The following is an 18799-nucleotide window of genomic DNA, read 5'->3' as shown; positions in this document are numbered from 1 at the left end:
CTAAAAGTATATATCAATAGGATGGAAGATGGGAAAGAAAGAGGGATTCCCTATAGATGGTGCAATTTCCATGTTACTGTTTTCATAAGACATGACAATGATTGTCTTGAGTCTTAGAACCATCCAAAGCTTCCTAAATTTCATAATTACTTAAAAGAATTTTGCTTAACTTAGACCAGGCCATGTAATTAGATGAATCCAAAGATCTTGGACAGACAATGAAAATGGTCAAAAATTGGGCCCTCGATTGAGTAGATAAAGGTGCTACATTGCCCTTAGGAAATTGTGCAAGTGCTTTAATAACTTCAAATGTTTTCCTAAAATAAAGACCAATCTTTTCTTTTTATCAGAGTTTATTAACACCTTCCCCCCCCACCACCACCACAGTTTTTCCTATCCACAATCATTTCCCTACACATACTTTGAATGCTGCTTGTAAAAAAACAAAAAAAAGAACATAAAAATAAAAATCTGTTAAGCAAAACTGATCAACAAGGCAATTGTATCTAATAGTATAATGAAATATTCAGAGCCTGTAGTTCCCATCTCTTAATTGAGAGGAAATAAATGTGTTTCATCATCTGTTCCCTTGGATTAATATTGATCATTGCAATTAATCTATGTCTGACTTCCTCTTAGTGTTGTTTTCACTTATTGTAATCATTATATATATTTTCTTGGTTTTGCTTTCTTTACTCTTCTCAACTCTTCCATGTTTCTCAGAATTCTTCTTATTCCTTGTTTCTTACTGCACAATAATATTACATCACATTTATTTTCACAATTTGTTCAGCCATTTAATGAGCATCCATTTTGTTTCCAATCTTTTTTCGCTACTACATAAGGTGCTACTAGGAATACATTGATATATATAATATATATACACATATATGTATATATATATAAAGATATGTGTGTATATATACATACATGCATGCATTCTCTCTATATATATATATATCTATATAGATATATATGATCTATCTTAGACTTCCTTGAGGCATATGCCAGATAGTGATATCAATGGTCAAAAGATTTGAAATTTAGTAAATTTTCTCACATAATTTCAAATAAGTTTCCAAAATAGTTGTATCAAACGACAGCTCCTGTGATGCCATATTAATATCTGTATGGAACACAACAGCCCTCAATGAATTAATATTGGTCATTACTCAAAGGATAATGGAGAGAAGTATGGTGGATATGAGTAAGCTGGCTCTTCCCCATGCCTTGAATGGTTTCCCTCCTCATCTCCACCTCCTTCAAGTTGTAGCTAAAATCCCACCTTCTACAAGAAGCCTTTCTTTCTCTATTCCCCTTAATTCTAATGCCCTCCCTCTATTGACTATTTCAAATTTATCCTAATATATCTTATTGGTACATTGTTATTTAAATCTCTCCTCCTCATTAGACTGTGAGATTCTTTTTTTTGTTTTTTAATAAAGTATTTTATTTTTTTCCCGTTACATGTAAAGATAGTTCTCAACTTTTGTTTATACAAGATTTCCAACCAATTTCAGATTTTTCTCCCTCCCTCCCCTCCCTCCCCCCTCCCCTAGACAGCAGGTAATCTGATATAGGTTATACACACACACACACACACACACACACACATCATAACATTAATCCTATTTCTGCATTAGTCATGTTATAAGAGAAAAATCAGAGCAATGATGAAAAACCTCAAAATAGAAAAACAACAGCACCAAAAACAAAATAAATGGTATGGTTCTTTCAGCATCTATACTCCACAGTTCTTTTTTTTTTCCTGGATTTGGAGATCCTCTTCTATCACGAGTTCCCTGGAACCCCTCTGTACCCTTGCATTGGTGAGAAGAATATAGTCCATCACAATAGATCAACACTCAATGTTGATGATACTGTGTAAAATGTTCTTCTGGTTCTGCTCATCTCACTCATCATCAGCCCACGCAAGACCCTCCAGGTTTCTCTGAACTTCTCCTGCTCATCATTTCTTACAGCACAATAGTATTCCTTTGTATTCATATACCACAACTTGTCCAGCCATTCCCCAATTGATGGGCATCCCCTCAACTTCCAATTCCTTGCCACCATGTACAGAGCAGCTATAAATATTTTTGTACATGTGGGTCCCTCTCCCCTTTCCATGATCTCTTTGGGAAAAAGACCCAAAAGTGGTATTGCTGGGTCAAAGGGTATGCACAGCTTTATCACCCTTTGGGCAAAATTCCAAATTGCTCAGACTGTGAGATTCTTTATAGCAGGGACTTTTTATTTTTTGCCCTTTCCTCTATTTATTAGTTCCTGTTTATCCAGTATGTAGCAAGTTTATACTTAGTTGTTTTCCTGTCATCTCCTCCATTAGATTGTAAGCTCCTCAAGGACAGGAACTGTCTTTTTCCTTTCTTTGTATCCCTAGTCCTTAGCACAGTGTCTGGCACATAGTAGGTGCTTGATAAATGTTTACTAAATGATTGATTTTGGCAGCAATGGAAAGATGGAAAGAGGGAATATAAAAGGAAGTCATGGGAGAGCTGTTTGAGTAGAAAAGAAAGTTGGACAGTTATATAGAACAACTGAAAGCCAGCCTATAATACTGATACCAGTTCAATGATTAGATAGCTAGAGGAATATCCCTATTGGGTTAAGTGGACACCCTGTGGAAGATTTACAAGAAGACATGAATGAAAATTATACAAAATAAGAAAGCACAGATGGGATTGGATCTTAACTGTCAAAGGGGATGCTGACATCATTGAGATCATGGATATACTGAAGGATCCATAAGTCAGAGAAATCAGCAAGTCAGATTCTATATTGTAGATGTAAAATTTCTGAGCTCCCTATGGTCTCTGCTTGGGAAAAGCATGCTGAGTGATGGACATAGGAGGCATAGCACAAGAGAAACTGCAGCACAGGGTAAAAGTGACTAGCTAGGATAGAGCTGTAGACTTTAGAAGAATGGAAATGCTTTGGGACAGCTGCTATTGGGTATCAGGAAAAGGATCAACTAAAGATAAATCAAATCACTGAGCACCATTGAGAACCCAGCTTAAGCCAGGAAATTGAATCAATCGGCATGGCTTGGGGTTCATAACCCTATCAGCACTGGACAACTTGGGGAGCAGGTAAATGCTTGAGGTTACATGATTGGAAGTCAGTAGCTTAGGACTAGTGGAAGGTCAAAGGAGTAAGGAACTCCAAGGTGTTCAGAAGACTGCTATTGATATGGATGATCATGAGGTAAAAGTAACATGGGAAAATAAGTAGAGAGGAGGAGGAGGGGGAGAAGGCTGATGGACTTTAAACATAGGGAGGGGAGATCACAATAAGGGCAGAAAGTAACTTCAAAGAGTGAGGGAATAGGAGAGTTGGAAGGATTGAAGATTGTGGCTAGAGACGGGGATTTTAGAGTTCAAAACCTTAGAATGATGGAAATGTGACAGTTCTGAATGATGAAGGGATCTGTTTATGTTTAGCTATGCACCATCGTTTTGCTCCTTTCATCTGAGTCCATTACACTAATGAAAGAATGGAAAGCTTAAAACTCAAAAAGAATACCTCTTTCTCTCAGAGATAGAGTTCTTAACTATATGCTCTTGGTTGTTAGCTTCACTGAAAAATAAAATCATTTATTATTTTTGATAGAAAAAAAAGATCTCCCCTGCTTCATTCCTTTTTCTTTCCTCCATTCTTTCCCTTATTCCTCCCTCCCTTTTTTCCTTCCCCCTTTCTTCTTACTTTCCTTTTTTCATTCTTCCTTTCTTCTTCTTTCCTTTCTTTCCTCCTTCCTTCCTTTCTTCCTTCTTTCCTTCCTCCTTTTCCTTATCCACACTTTGTCTGTGGAGTATGCTCACCCAGAGCAGCCAGTTGGCACAGTGTTTAGAGCACCAGGTTTAGAGTTAGAAAGCTTCCTCTTCCTGAGTTCAAATCCAGCCTCAGACACATACTAGCTGTGTGACTCTGAGCAAGTCACTTCAGTTTCCTCAACTGTAAAGTGAGCTGGAGAAGGAAATGGCAAGCCACTCTAGTATCTCTGCCAAGAAAACCCCAAATGGGATCATGAAGAATCAAACGCAACTGAAAAACTGAACAAATATGCTCACTCCAGGAATCCTAGACATAGCCATGCCCCTTCTACAATTAAATGCCTTTTTTCTTTGTATCTCTGTGTTATCTGCTTTGGTCTTGGAACAGGGAACATTGAATGAAAACTTACAAGCTATGAATTTGAATAGAAATTGTCTGGTAGAGCACCATGAATTTAGGTATAGCTTTCAAGAGACCATTAGCTGCATGTAGACAAGGAACCTGAGTCCAATCAGACAGAAAATTGTGGGCAGAGCTGAAGCTAGTACCTACATCACTGCATAGTACAGAGCTCTTTCCACTACATCATATTGGCTTGTAATTCCACCAAAGAAAGTTAATAAGCAAAGGCATCAAAATAGGCAGGAATAAGTTTGTCAAGGACAGACCAGACAAACCAAATATATAGGCAGGCATTTCGTCAAAATACAAGGTGAAAAGGAGGGATTAAACTGGGTAGAAATGGAAGAATGAGATGTTGTTCTCCCTAGCCAGAAGCACGGTAAGTAGAAAGAACATTCCCAGGGAATACCCCTTCTAACAGATTCCTCATCTATAAAATGAAGGGACTGCATATACAAGGAAGACAACAATGTGAATAAGGATAAGGAAACTCAACTCTGAAGAATTTTTTTAAAAACCAGTTAGGTTTTTCAAGCTTATATAGTTAAAATTAAGCATCACCAATAAAGGAAAATAAATTATGGGATATATTCCCCTCATCATGGCAGAGAGACAGAAACCTATCAGGTAGAGTGTTATATACATTTTTAGATGAAGTCATTCTATTGGATGTTTCTGTTTCAAATTTTCTGTGATAAGAGAGGGTTCAATCTAATGGGGTAGATAAAAGGGGATTATTTGCAGAAATGACTATGATATTAAAACATAAGGCATCAATCTTTTTTTTTCAAATTAGGAAAGTAGAGGAAGTGGTCTCCAAGGTCCTTTTCATCTCCAACTCTGATAAGTAAACTAATCTTGTAACATTTTATATTTCTGTTTAAATCCTTACTACTTTATCCTAAAGGGGCAACTAGATGGGGCAGTGGATAGAGTGCTGGACCTAGATTCAGGAAGACATGAGTTCAAATTTGGTCTTGGACACTTATTAGCTATTTGACCCTGGACAAGTCACTTAACCCTATTTGCCTCAGTTTCCTCATTTGTAAAATGAGTTGGAGAAGGAACTGGCAAACCACTCTAGTATTTCTGCCAAGAAAACTCTAACTGGAGCCATGAAAACTCAGACATGACTGAAACAAATGAACAACCACAAATATTATCTTTCTTGTATTTCATTCTCTCCTTCCCTTCCCACTCCACCCACCCCCATAGGATAATAAACTCCTTGAAAATGGTGCACATGTCCTATTTGCTTTTGTATGTCTTCTAGAGGCTAGAACAGGAGTTCTTCACCTTTTCTGTGTCATTGATCCCCTTGGTAATCTTAGTTTTCTCTTACCTGGGAAAATCATTAATCAGTAATAATTAATCAGTCAATAATAATTAATCAACTAATTCCTAGTAAAGTATTAAAAATAGATGAGGGCAAGGGGCAGCTAGGTGGCACAGTGGATAAAGCACCGGCCCTGGATTCAGGAGTACCTGAGTTCAAATCCGGCCTCAGACACCTGACACATACTAGCTGTGTGACCCTGGGCAAGTCACTTAACCCCCATTGCCCTGCAAAAACAAAAAAACAAAAAACAAAAAAACAAACAAAAAAAAAATAGATGAGGGCAAAACATGTTACCCTTATAGGTACATATGCATTTTTAACACAAAAAGCCTGAGGAGACAATTACTTGCATCCAAAGGGACTAGATAAGTCATTTCCCCTCTCTGGGACTCAGTTTTCTCATATGTAAAATTAAGTTTTTAATGAGATGATCTGTAGAGTTATTCTGTCACATAAGAATGCCATTCTAATTATAGCATGTCATGCTATATAGGTAGGGAAGATATTTGGTATTTCTCAAATCATAGTACATGGACAACTACACCTATGCATACCTTTACCTCTCTACAGAGGGGCACTGGCAAGAGACAGATGTTTCAAGTTTCCCACTGGGCAGCAAGACACAAATATAGGCTCCCACTGTGGTCCTTTTCCTGACCAAGGTACTCATAGAATCTGCCCTCATCAGATTTCTCCTTTTCCACCAAATCTCAGAGCCCTAACACATGCAGGAAGTGAGTCATGGTCCAAGAAAAGAAATTTATCCAAAATTTTTATTTTTGAAATAGGAATAGTTATTCCTATTTTGAATAGAATAGTTATTCTATTCTAAAATTACAATAGAAATTTTAAAATATAAAATAGTAACAGAAGTATAAATTTCTGTTTTCAAAATATTTTTCAAAATTAACTATCACCAAACTCAGTAGTTGTCCTCCCACCCCCTTCCTAAATGTCTCTCCATTTAGGTCCTTACTATTTGGCTTAAGTATCATCTCACTGTACTACTGGACATCATAGAAATGATCTTTTAAAATTAGAGGATATCAGAATGAAAACCAAGAAGGAAAAGCACCTGAAATGGCAGAGAAGAATCTTAAGGTAAAAAAACAGCTCATCTTCCTGTAATCAGAGGGTTGAATAATTTCACATAGAGGAGAAAGAAAAGAACCACTAAATTCTTGGAACTAAAAAACAAATTTGAACTTCTTTTTGAATAAGAGGGAACTACCAAAAGGTTTTTTGACCTAAATTTAAGAGCCAAAAAAAAAAAAAAAGAAAAGAAAAAAGAAAAGAAACTTGAAGGAGGATTCATTTACAACTATATGTAGGAAGAGAAATCTTAACCAAATAAAGGACAGGTGTTATCACAAATGACAAAATAGATTATTTTTATTACATAAAATTTCCTTTGCATAAACAAAATCAATGCAGCTAGAAAAAGAAGAAAAAATATTAATCAGAAAACTTTTTACCTCAAATATAATGGATAGACGCCTACTATCCAAGATATATGAAGAATTAACACAAATACACAAGACCAATAGCCATTTCCCAATAGGTCCAAGATGTAGCAAAAAACTGGAAATGAAGTGGTTGCTCATCAATTAGGATGAACAAATTGTGACATATAAATATAATATAATATTATTGTGCCCTATGAAATTATAAATATGGATATGAATGATTGTGAGTAATTTGGGAATATTTATATAAACTGATACAGAATTAAATGAGTAAAATCAAGAAAATAATGTACACAATGATGATAATATAAAGGAAGACAACTTGGAAAGACTATGGAACTCTGATCAATAAAATAATGCCATAACTTCAAAAACTGAGTGACAAAGCATACTTCTTTTTTTGTTGTTGTTTTTTGGGTTTTGGTTTTGGTGAGGCAATTGGGGTTAAGTGACTTGCCCAGGGTCACACAGCTAGTAAATGTTAAGTGTCTGAGCCCGGATTTGAACTCAGGTCCTCCTGACTCCAGGGCCGGTGCTCTATCCACTGTGCCACCTAGCTGTCCCCAAAGCATGCTTCTTGATAAAGAGAGAATGGACTAGAGGAGGTATCTGGAGGACCAGTCTAGTCCAGAGGACTAGAGGACTGAGACTTACCTTTTCAGACACAATCGACATGATGTATTTTGCTCAACTTTGCTTATTTGTTATTTGTGAAGACTTACATTGATGGGGATAAGTTAGGGATAGGGATGGAAATGCAAAAAGAAGGAAAAACAAGAGCAACAGGAAATATTTGAAAAACTCAAAAGAAAAAAAAATTCAGAAATCCAAAGAAAAAGGACAGTTTTAATAAACACAAAATAAATTGCACATAACAGAAGTTCATCATTTCACAGGCCATACTCTTTTTTGTTCCTTTCATATTGAAATGTTTACATTTGTTAATGATTAGACTCATATTAAAAAAGAAAAAATTTAAAAACAAGTGATCTCAGAAAATGAACATTCTCTAAAGAAGACTTAAGCACCATATGTGGGGAAAATACTCCAAATCACTAACCATAAAAGTTCAACTTAAAACAACACTGAGGTTTCACCTCACACCCAGAATATTGGCAAACATAACGAAAGATGGAAATAGACTAGGAGTGACTTTAAGAAGACACACACACACACACACACACACACACACACACACACTCGTAATACTCTATTAGTAAAGCTGTGGTTTGTTCCCAACCATTCTGGAAAATAATTTGGGATTATGTAAGAAAAATGGCTAAGATGTTTATATTTTTTGACCCAGTGAACCCACTACTGGGGTCTAGGGGAGCCCAAGATGGAAAGCATCTTTATATATAAATGCAGCCTACTAGCCTTGTATGCATTTCTTCATCTCTGTGGAGATCTAAGGGGCCAGAAAATTATTGCTCAGAGGGAAACAGTTGGAGCAGAAATTATTGGACATGCCATCAAAAATTATGTTCTCATCTTCTCTATAATGGGAAAAAGACAAAAGAAGTGGTCTTGTCCCACAAATAACGAGGCAACTGGTGGTGCTGAGTGGGGTATTGGGCCTGGAGTCAGGAAAAGCTGAGTTCAAATATTTACACTTACTAGCTTTGTGACTTAGCTTTTTAACTGCTGTCAACCTCAGTTTTGCCAACTGTAAACTGTTGATAATATTAGCACCTATCTCATAGGTTGGTTGTGACAATCAAATGAGATAATATTTGTAAAACATACTGTGATGTACAACTTATATCAGATTGCTTACTGTCTCTGGAAGCAGGGGGGGAAAGTGAAAGAAGGATAGAATTTAGAACTCAAAACTTAAAAAAATAAAAGAACGTTGAAAAACATTAAAATTGGGGCAGCTAGGTGGTGCAGTAGATAAAGCACCAGTCCTGGATTCAGGAGGACCTGAGTTCAAATCCAGCCTCAGACACTTGACACTCACTAGCTGTGTGACCCTGGGCAAGTCACTTAATCCCCATTGCCCCACAAAAAGCAAAAAAACCCCAAAACAAAAAAAAAAACCATTAAAATTGTTTTTACATGTTATTGGGGGGAATAAAATACATATTTTTTAAAATACACATACTGTGCACAGAGTAGGCCTTACATAAATATTTTTGCCCTTCCCTTCTCCTAGTGGTTGATAAGGCTACTCAAGGCCTTCTTGATGCTTAAGGAGAGACTGTGGTACAGTTGCCAGCAAGTCTCTGTATCAGTGATTGGCTGGAAAGAGGTCCCATAAGTAATGGGCCTATAGAATGTAGGATGGGAGGTAGAGGATGAGGGAGAATTAAGGCAGAGCACAAAGGAAGGCAAAAGACACAACACCACAGCCCCAATCCAGGGGCTGTGCCTCCACCCTGGAACTGTTTCTGCCTCTGTATTCCCAGGGGCCTTTACTTTCTCTTGAAGTTTTCTTCTCTCTGACTTCTCAAACTTTCCCAAGACCTTCAGAGGCCCAAGAGTAGACAGGAGGGCAAAGTTGAAAGAGTGAGGGGGAAGCTACACTATGAGTCAAGAGTGGGGAATTTTCAGGCCTCCACATACCCCTGAGTCCTGTGGGGAATAAGGACCAGGCTTCCCTGGGGAAGCCTCAGAGTATTTGACTGTGGCTGTCTCGTCTGTTCTGACACAGAGAAGTAATGGGCATGGGAAGACAATGTTTCAGGTAGAGCAAGGCATGAGAAAAAAATAGGCCCTCAGTACCTGCTAGAAGGTAATACCTTTCCTGGGAATACCTCTATTTGCAGGCCATTTTTGTTCCCTCAAAACTTTAGCCTCCTAAACTATTAAAAAACATTCATTGGGCGGTGTGACCCCGGGCAAGTCACTTAACCCCATTTGCCTCACACACAAAAAACAAAAAACACACACATTCATTGGCAGCACAAACTCTAGAGCTGGGTTTGGAGTGGGGGGAACCTTGGAGCCACTGGGCTGTGAAGGAATTGAGGGCCTCTCTCTCTGCTTAGTTGATTGTTTTGAGTCATGAGATCAGGGACACATGCTCTGTAAGGGCCAGTGCTTCCGTGCCACCAAGCAAGGTCTAATTTCAACACCTTGCCACAAAAAGCACTAGTATACTTGTTCAGTCACGTCTGACTCTTCATGATCCTGCATACCATAGCATGCCAATACTGTCCATGGGGCTTTCTTGGCAAAGATACTGCAGTGGTTTGCCATTTTCTTCTGATGTGGCAAACAGAGATTAAGTGATTTGCCCAAAGTCAAACAGCTAGTAAGTGTTCGAGGCTGGATTTGAATTCAGGTCTTCCTAACTACAGGTCCAGTGCTCAATCCACTGAGTCATTTAGCTGCCCACTAGGATAGTAGGAGCCAGTGAATCTGGGTTCAGGTCCCTACTTTGATAACAACTTTAGGTCTTTCCTCTTTTGTGATATAAAGAGGTCGGACAAGGTAGTCACAAAGTTCTCTTTTAATTCTGAGACTAAATCTATAAGATCTGGATTGCAGTTAAATCCACTTAGGCTCAGTTTCAATAATAATTGAAATAGTTCTTTGTGATCTTAGTAAGTCATTTCTTCTTTCTGAGTCCTCAGTTTCCTCTTCTATAAAATCAAGGAGTTAGACTAGGTGGGTCTGAAGGTCCTTTCCAATTCTAAAAAAAGATATGTTGAAGGGTTTGGGAGAGAGGGTAACTTCAAACTTTCTCAAATTCCCTCTTAAAAGCATCTGTTATTATTCTACCCCCACCTCTCTCAATAATCAGTCTTCTTGGATGATTAAATAACTCATCTTAGTACCTAATCATCAAGAGTAATTAGCTAAAACAAGAAACAACTCAATGATCCAATAGAAATGGGTTGTCCTCACAGCAGTGGCCTGGAGGTGTCCCAAGGTCTCGGTCCAAAAACCGCCCCAAAATTAGCTTGTCCCATAATTCCTAAATATATTTCTTCATACTGGAAGCATTTAGGAGAGTTTTTAAAAGAGTGGATAATGTCAGAGTTCTAAAGTTTATTATTTCAAGTCTATTAACAACCCCACCTCCTTCAACCAGAGTTTCACCTCTTCTTCACACCCTACCTGCATGGGACTGCCCAAAGCTTGGTTGGCTGATGTTTAAAAACACAAACAAACAAAAAAAGAACAAACCCCCCCAACAATTATCCCATAACAATGGGAGGTCAGCAAGGGCTTAGAGGATATCTAAAATCAGAAAGGCACATCCCCAGGGCTGAAACATAAACCCTTTGTGGCTTCCTCGAAAGCCTGAATTTCCTAAGGAAGGGTGGACCCAGTTCCAGAGATGAGAGGGAACCAGAGAGGAAGGTTAGGCAGGGGCTAAGGGCTGCGGGGAGGAAAGGGCAGAACCTGAGAAAGGGAGGGTGATCCCAGCAGGGAGAAAATCCTCTAATGGTCACAACATCTGATCAGAATCTGTCTTGCTAATCCTAAATCACAACAGTGTGAAACCAGAGCAAGTGTGAGAGCCTGAGGATCCAGCTGCTTTTCCCATCAAGCCCCAGTCCTGCCCCAAGTCAGGGGATGAAAAGCGGCTCCCAGGTTCTTAGGGATGTAATGGATAGAGGAGGAGGATGTGACCATTTTCTAATCACTGTAAAATGGAAGTGGACCTTAGGGGGCATGCAAACACACAGCCGGAGCGGAGTCTGCATGGGAGAAAGCTCATTTTTCCTTCCTCTCTTTCAGCTGTTGATGGAGCTCTGCTACCCTCCCCATCCCTTTCGCCTTCACCTTTCATAGTGATCTGAGAATAACCCTCATCGTCGCCAATGTTTCCCCAGCAGCTCTCTTTAAAAAAAAAAAAACCCACACACCTGCCTAACTCTCAGAGACTGGAAATGCAGAGCCAAAGCTGACCAGGATGGCAGATTGGACCATGGCAGAGGCTCAGGAAGTACAAACCAGGAAAGGGTATATAACAAAATGGACAGGAGCAGCTGCCTTCTGCCAGGAGAAGGGAGATGGTGTGGGAGAACAGAAGTCAGTGAGGAGCAACTGTAAGAAGTAAGACAGACCCCTGGCAGACAAACCCAGGATTGAGGCCAGGGGTTAGCCACTAGAGATTTGTTTGGGACCAGCTCAGTTGCGGGGACTTGAATTAATGGGATGAAACTGAACAAAGGGAGATTCAAGGGGATTATCAAGCACAGAACATTGGCTGGCTAGCCCGGAAATATCTCAGGAAAGAAGTTACATGGCTTAAGTTTTCTGGGGAGCTGGCTGCTGGCATCAGTGTTAGACGAATGACCGTAGAAGATTGAGGCTTCTGTTACATTTGGAAGTGGGATGGGGTGGGGTGGGGTGGGGTACCATGCGGATTCCTCTCAAGAAGGCCTGAATTTATCTGACCCAAGTTTTAGTGTATTCACCTAAAACAGAGGTTCTTTACCTGGGGTCCACAGATCCCTTTACAGGGAGTCTCTGTCTTGGATAGGGAAAAACAATTACATCTTTATTTCAAAATAATTGGTTTCCTTTTAAATACTATGTACTTTATTTTTATTCACTTAAAAATCCTTTTCTGAGAAGGGGTCCATAGAGTTTTACTAGCCTGCCAAATCCCAATTCCTGTCTAGGTGGGTTGACAAACATTTATTAAGCATCTACTATATACCAGTCACTGTGCTAAGCACTAGGAATACAAATACAAAAAACCCAAAAAACAGTCCCTGACCTCACCAAGCTTACAATCTAATGAAAGGAGACACTATACAAAAGGAAGCTGAAAAAATTGGGGGAGGGGAAAGTACTCAGTCCAGAGGGGTGCAGCTGGATGAGAAATGTAGAGATGGCTGGCCAGGGTGTCTTCCTCCAATGGAGGTTCTGGTGTGATTGATCCTGGTTTGGGGTTGCTTCTTGTGTATCTTGTTTTCCTGAATATTAGTGAATGAAAGCATACAGACTTGGAGACAATTTCTGAGGTCAAGAGATTTGGAAACCAGGTTCCTCAGTCAATGATGGCTGTACTTTCGAAGTCCCCAGTCATTATTCTTGTACTCTTGGAGAAAATGACCTAAACCAGGACCCAAAACAAGCCCTGAACTAGATTGGCAGAAGCTGTGGAGTGGGAGTTGTTTGGACAGTTCATGTCTGATGTAAAATATGGAATGTCTGTTTGATGTTCCACAATCTGCCTATGTTTCAATGTTTATGATTCCACCTCCCAGCAGACTATTACAGGAATTGCATGTTAGTAGTTAGTGACTACTTAAGTTTTGTTCAATGTATGATATGAGTCTTTTGTGTCTTTTGGCACTTTTTTACATGCAGGAAATAAATATCTGTCCCATATCTGATTTGTAGCATACTTTGACTACCTGCTTCTTTGTGAACCAGACATGAGTTCAAACATAACCCTTGAGCAACTTTCCCCCAGAATGTCACTGTGTGGTATCCAAGCCAAAGACTGTGAGAAAAAGGAGCCCCTGACCCCTTTCCTAAGAACAGGCTCCTTTGATGACCAAGCTACGTCCAGGCCTTGTATGTGGGTCCAGAGCAGATGGGCCACTTAGGGGAAGGAAATAGGTGTTGTACTCTAGCCCCACAGGCCCAGTCTACCCACCCATCTGAATGTTAGACTAAAACAGTCACATTTTTCTTCAGGGATTTAAATATATCAAGGGGATGATCTATAAATACAGGAACACAAGCATAATAAAAAGGAGCCAGGAAATTTTGTAGCATCTTAAATTTTAAATAAGAAACAAAAAGAGAAAATGAAATCCATAATGACAAAAATGCCATATTAAAATATGCACATCATTTCATGTTTAAAATTTTAACAAGAAAAAATATCACTAGCATTAACTTTTTCTTGCAGAAAGCTGATTCACAGCATAGATACCCTGGGTCCTTTGGAGCACTCTTTGGGAAGTTCCTGGATCAGGAACTGCAACAGCTTGAAGTTCTCTTTCAGCCTCAGGATTCTAAGGCTTTCTGTGGTCCCAGTGACTCCATGGCAATCAAAGCACCATTCCTGGCACTCAGAGGAATGCTTTCAAGATGATAAAACGTGCCCCCACCCTTCCAACATTCAACAAGTCTTTCAGAACAGCAGGGAATAATCTAGCCTTGGCCCAGGGGGACAGGCCAATTGATCTGATTTAAATAGGGCTTTTTCCAGCTCCAATTTCCAGGGAAGATGAACTACATTATTTAAATCTGGAATGTCAGGGGTATCATAAGGTCAGGCTGAGAAAAATGAGCAGTTGATAATTTACTGAAACTAGAGGGCGGGGCTCAGCAGACAGGGCCACTAAACTCTTGGCAGCAGCTTCATATGTTGGATAAGTTAAAGAATTTCTCTGGAGGTTACCTTCCTCAAGTTAGTTGTACCTTCTCCTCCTGCCCTCCACCCCATCCCCTGGCTCATCCAGTATAGTTGTATGGACACTTGAAATATTCCATGCATCTTATTTAGACAAATAGGCAATGAACTAGGCCCAGAACTGAATAGGAGGAGAACAAGATGGATTGATTATCTTTGAGAAATTACATAAAACTTTTAAAGATTCCAAGTTTCTCAGTAAAACAAATACTTGATATTTAAGGAGCATTTTCCAGCTACAACGGATGCTACAAGTCACGTAATAGCACATTCTTTGAAATTAAGTATCATCCAAAGAAAAATGGAGAAGGGCATGGTCTGCGTGAGCAGGCTGTGACACATCATATGAAGAATCATGTAGCTATAAAGGATGTTAGGAAAGGGATATATGACCATAAAAAGAAAAAAACTAAAAAAACACTGGCCATGTAACAAGAGTAAGAGATGAAGAATGGGTAGGTTTTGTGTGTGTTCCATTGGTATTCAGGCAATATCAAGGGACTTCCAGCAGGGGTTCCACAGATTCCAAAAACTTCCATGGATAGATTTCAAGGGGTCTTTGTACTTGGATGGGAAAAAAATTCTATCTTTATTTTCACTAACCTCTAACTGAAATGAACAGTTCTTTCAATTATCTAAAAATACAAGGCTCAGAAATGTTCCATACCTTCACTAAGCTGACAAAACTGCTCCACCCCCAAACCACACAAAAGATCAAGAATCCTTGGTCTAGAACAAGATCCCTAGTACTTTGATTGCATCCCTTCATGGAAAATTTATGAAAACATCAATAAAAGTTGCATGGATAGATTGTGATCTGTACCACTGAACCAAGCAAGTACATTAATAAGCTTACAGATGCACTGAAATATTATTGATGTAGAAAAAAGTCCAGAATGAGCAACATTCTAAAGGAAATAAAAAGATTACAGATAATGCTATTGTTTTAATTTTTTTAAAGAGTGACTGAGAAAGTATCAACATTTATCAGGTTTTTTTTCCTCCATAGTCTTATTCCCTTCCCCTTGATATTAGCTCCAATTTATCCTGTATGTAACTTGTTTGTACTTGGTGTTTTCATGTTATCTCCTCCACTAGACTATAAACTCCTTGAGTGGAGGGAATGAGTTTTTTGTTTTTCTTTGTATCCCTAGCACTTAGCACAGGGCTTGACCCAGGATAGGTACTTAATAAATGCTTGTTGATAAGTGCTTGTTAATTATGTGTGTGTGTATATATGTATGTATGTATGTATGTATGTATATAATGTGTATATATTTGTTTTATCGATATAATTTAATATATAGTTTTTATTTTATATATTGATATGTAAATATTTTTAATTATATATGTATGTATTGTGATGTTTAAAATCTAGATTGTGGTCACCTTAAATTATAAGCTTTAGTACCAGTCTTTGGGCATTAAACATTTATTAAAGCATAAAGGTATTCACAAGTTGTTCAGGGGAAAAAAAAAATCCTACCTAGCCTAGAGTTCCAGCCAGGTTGGGTTCTTCCTCAAGTCCTCCTCCAGGAGCCTGCTTTAATCAGGAACTCTCCAGTAAGCTGATTGTGGAAGCATCTTATAGGTCTGGAACAGAGGCAGTCCTTACATACTGCTTCAAGCTGATTGGTTGGCATCATCCAAATCCATTGGTTTTGAAGGTGTTCTCAAGTTGAGTTCACAGTCTAGCTTCTGAGAACAATACCTTCTTAAGGGATAATCAGGTGTGATTACAATCCAATTAACTTGAAGTAGGCTAATCAGCAGTCAATCACTCTCACTTGATTCAGTCTAGATTAATCTCCAGGTGGGTCTTTGAGTATCTATGAAATCCCATTATTTCATCACAGTATATATATAATCTCTCTTAGAATAGTCTGTGCATGTATGATAGGTATCTTTGGTGAAAGCATGAAAAGTAAATCTTCTGATTCACTTTCATAGGTGATTTCTACAACAGATCACAACTTTATAGCCATACAAGCTAACTAAAAGATGTAGAAATTATGGAGCCTATTCTGTCTACTGTTTATTGTTTTTTTCTTTAAAAAGCATTTGATACCCCAGGCTGAGCCAAATGGCTACCACCCCCAGCTGCAGCTATAGCTCTTCCTCCTCCTGCTGTTTCTCCTTACTTTCCTTCCACTCCCCAGTAGCCACCTGTCCTGGCCTTCCTGTGCTACTTCTTCCCTCAGCCACACTGGTCTTCTCAGCTAATGTAAAATGGGGAAAATAGAAGGTTGATGGGGGTAGAACTGAATAGTGATGAACCTCTCGTATTCTCAGCTTTTTACACTGACTGGAGTCCAGCCTGTTAGACAGAAGTTATAGTGAAAGGAAGTATTCTGAAGGTGATGTTTGGGGAAACGAGAGAGAGAGAGAGAGAGAGAGAGAGAGAGAGAGAGAGAGAGAGAGAGAGAGAGAGAGAGAGAGAGGAATTGCTCCATTAATGATGGGATCAGCAGATGCTTGTCTAAGAAATCCATAGCTAGAACCGTTTTCATAGAAGACATGACAAAAGAACAGCAAGCATCTGCTAAGGAATTGCAATGCAGCTTGTTACATGAGTGCTACTGTTGTTATGCTTGTTCCATGAATGAACAGTGTAACTACTCTGTGGCAGAAATCAAAGATGCCACTCAAGGGTATGCTGATGCCTTGCAAGCTTCATAGAAAATGGCCTCCATGTGGTACATTATAAAGCCTTTAGAGGTTTGTTTAATTCCGTAGACAAAACTTCTTTCAGGATGGAATCCCACCTATTTACTGCAAATTTTGCATGTGGCTTTCCCCACGGCGTACAGAGAAGGGTGAGCAAGTATCGTATCTTCATCAAAATGCCAAGAATGTTGAGTGCTGCGACAAAAACCGAATGTTTTAGAAGGCGATTCTGTTACAGAGAAAGAGGCAGCTAGCTGGTGGCTCAGTTGGACAGAGTGCTGAGCCTAGAGTCAGGAAGACCTGAATTCAAACCCAGCCTCAGACACTGTCTGTGTGTCCCTGGGCAAATCACTTACAAAGGAAATGGCAAACCACTCCAGTATCTTTGCCAAGAAAACCCCAAATAGGGTCACAAAGGGTTGGGCAAGACTCAACAACAATAAATATGTCATGGAGACACAGTTGAATCACCAGCTGCAGGAGTACCAACACCTAAAAAGAAAAGCTTGTTCAGTACATCGACGTTCAGTTTGAAACTACTAAGAAATGTAAAAAAAGCTAGAGAAGAAGTCATCACTGGAAAGGGGAATAAACCTCAGTTCAGCTGTTTTCTCAATTAAGAAGTCAAGTATCTTTTTATAGGACTTAATTGAGACTTGAAGAAGAAATCACCAAGCAATTCCCAGTGTGGCAAAGAAATGCTCTGTATATAAAATCACCCAAGATTTGCTGGTTGCCTACCTGTATTACTATTCAGACGGTTTGATTTTTTTTTTTACAAAGCAAAGGAATATGTGCATATCAAAGTTCTTAAGGATGTTAAATTTCCTCTTGTGTTGGATGTATGGGAACTATGTACACCAGAACTTCAAGAAAAAGACAATCCCAAAGGACTAATGATGAAGCATCTTGTTTGAATATACACTGATATTGTTTGAATACAGTGAAGCATGATATTTTTCACATTCTTTTATTCTTTTTCCTTTTTTTGAGTCTTCTTGTACAAAATAACTAAATGGGAATGTTTTACATGATTGCATATGTATCACTTCTTTCTGATTGCTCACCTCTCAGGGAGGGGGAGGAGAGATCGGAGGGATAGAATTTGGGACTCAAAACTTTTTTTAATGTTAAAAAATTGTTTGAACATGTAATTTGAGGGGAAATATATATATGTTTTTTAAAAGTTCAAGAAAAATCTCCTTTTGGTGAAAATTCAAGGACCTAGAAAGCAAAAAAAGTAAATTAACAGTCAAAGTTAAATATAAACCATCTTCTTTTCCTGATGATAGTGGCCTCTAATAACCATGGTTATTATGACTTACAAGCAGTGCTGACGTACCAGGGAAGGTCTAGTTCTTCAGGCCATCCATTATTATGGTTAAAAAAAAGGAAATAAGATGAATGGATTAAGTTTGATGATGATAAGGTCAGCCATATTATACCAGAAGATATGGTGGTAATCTGGTAGTAGAGACTGGCACATAGGTTCAATTGTATAAGCCTCACAGAGTTGAAATAGTCAAAGAGAAAGCTTTATAATAATATTCATTTTAGCTATTTCTTACTAGGTATGATATAAACATGGTTTGTTAATCATTTCTAAACTCCAGAGCTTTAGAAGATATTTGAGGTGGTTCTATATTATTTTCTCTCATGTGTAGTCAAGATTGTGAAATAACATTTGAAAAGAAAAGGTTTATCTTTGGACTCTACTGCCCCGAATAAAAGGAACAAACATGAAGACTTTTTTTTAAAGGCATCGTTGCTTTTTTTTTTTTTTCAAAAAAATCCTAACTA

At 38.6% G+C, this 18799-nt stretch overlaps 1 pseudogene; it reads left to right on the top strand.

Moving 5' to 3' along the window:
• Positions 1-11866: 11866 nt before the first annotated feature.
• LOC122754692 lies at positions 11867-18541 on the top strand (annotated as a pseudogene).
• Positions 18542-18799: the final 258 nt, after the last annotated feature.

The sequence above is a fragment of the Dromiciops gliroides genome, chromosome 4 (assembly GCF_019393635.1).
Source record: "Dromiciops gliroides isolate mDroGli1 chromosome 4, mDroGli1.pri, whole genome shotgun sequence".
Lineage (NCBI taxonomy): Eukaryota > Metazoa > Chordata > Mammalia > Microbiotheria > Microbiotheriidae > Dromiciops > Dromiciops gliroides.
Note: the sequence above shows the minus strand (reverse complement) of the source record. Positions and strands in the feature narration are given on the sequence as shown.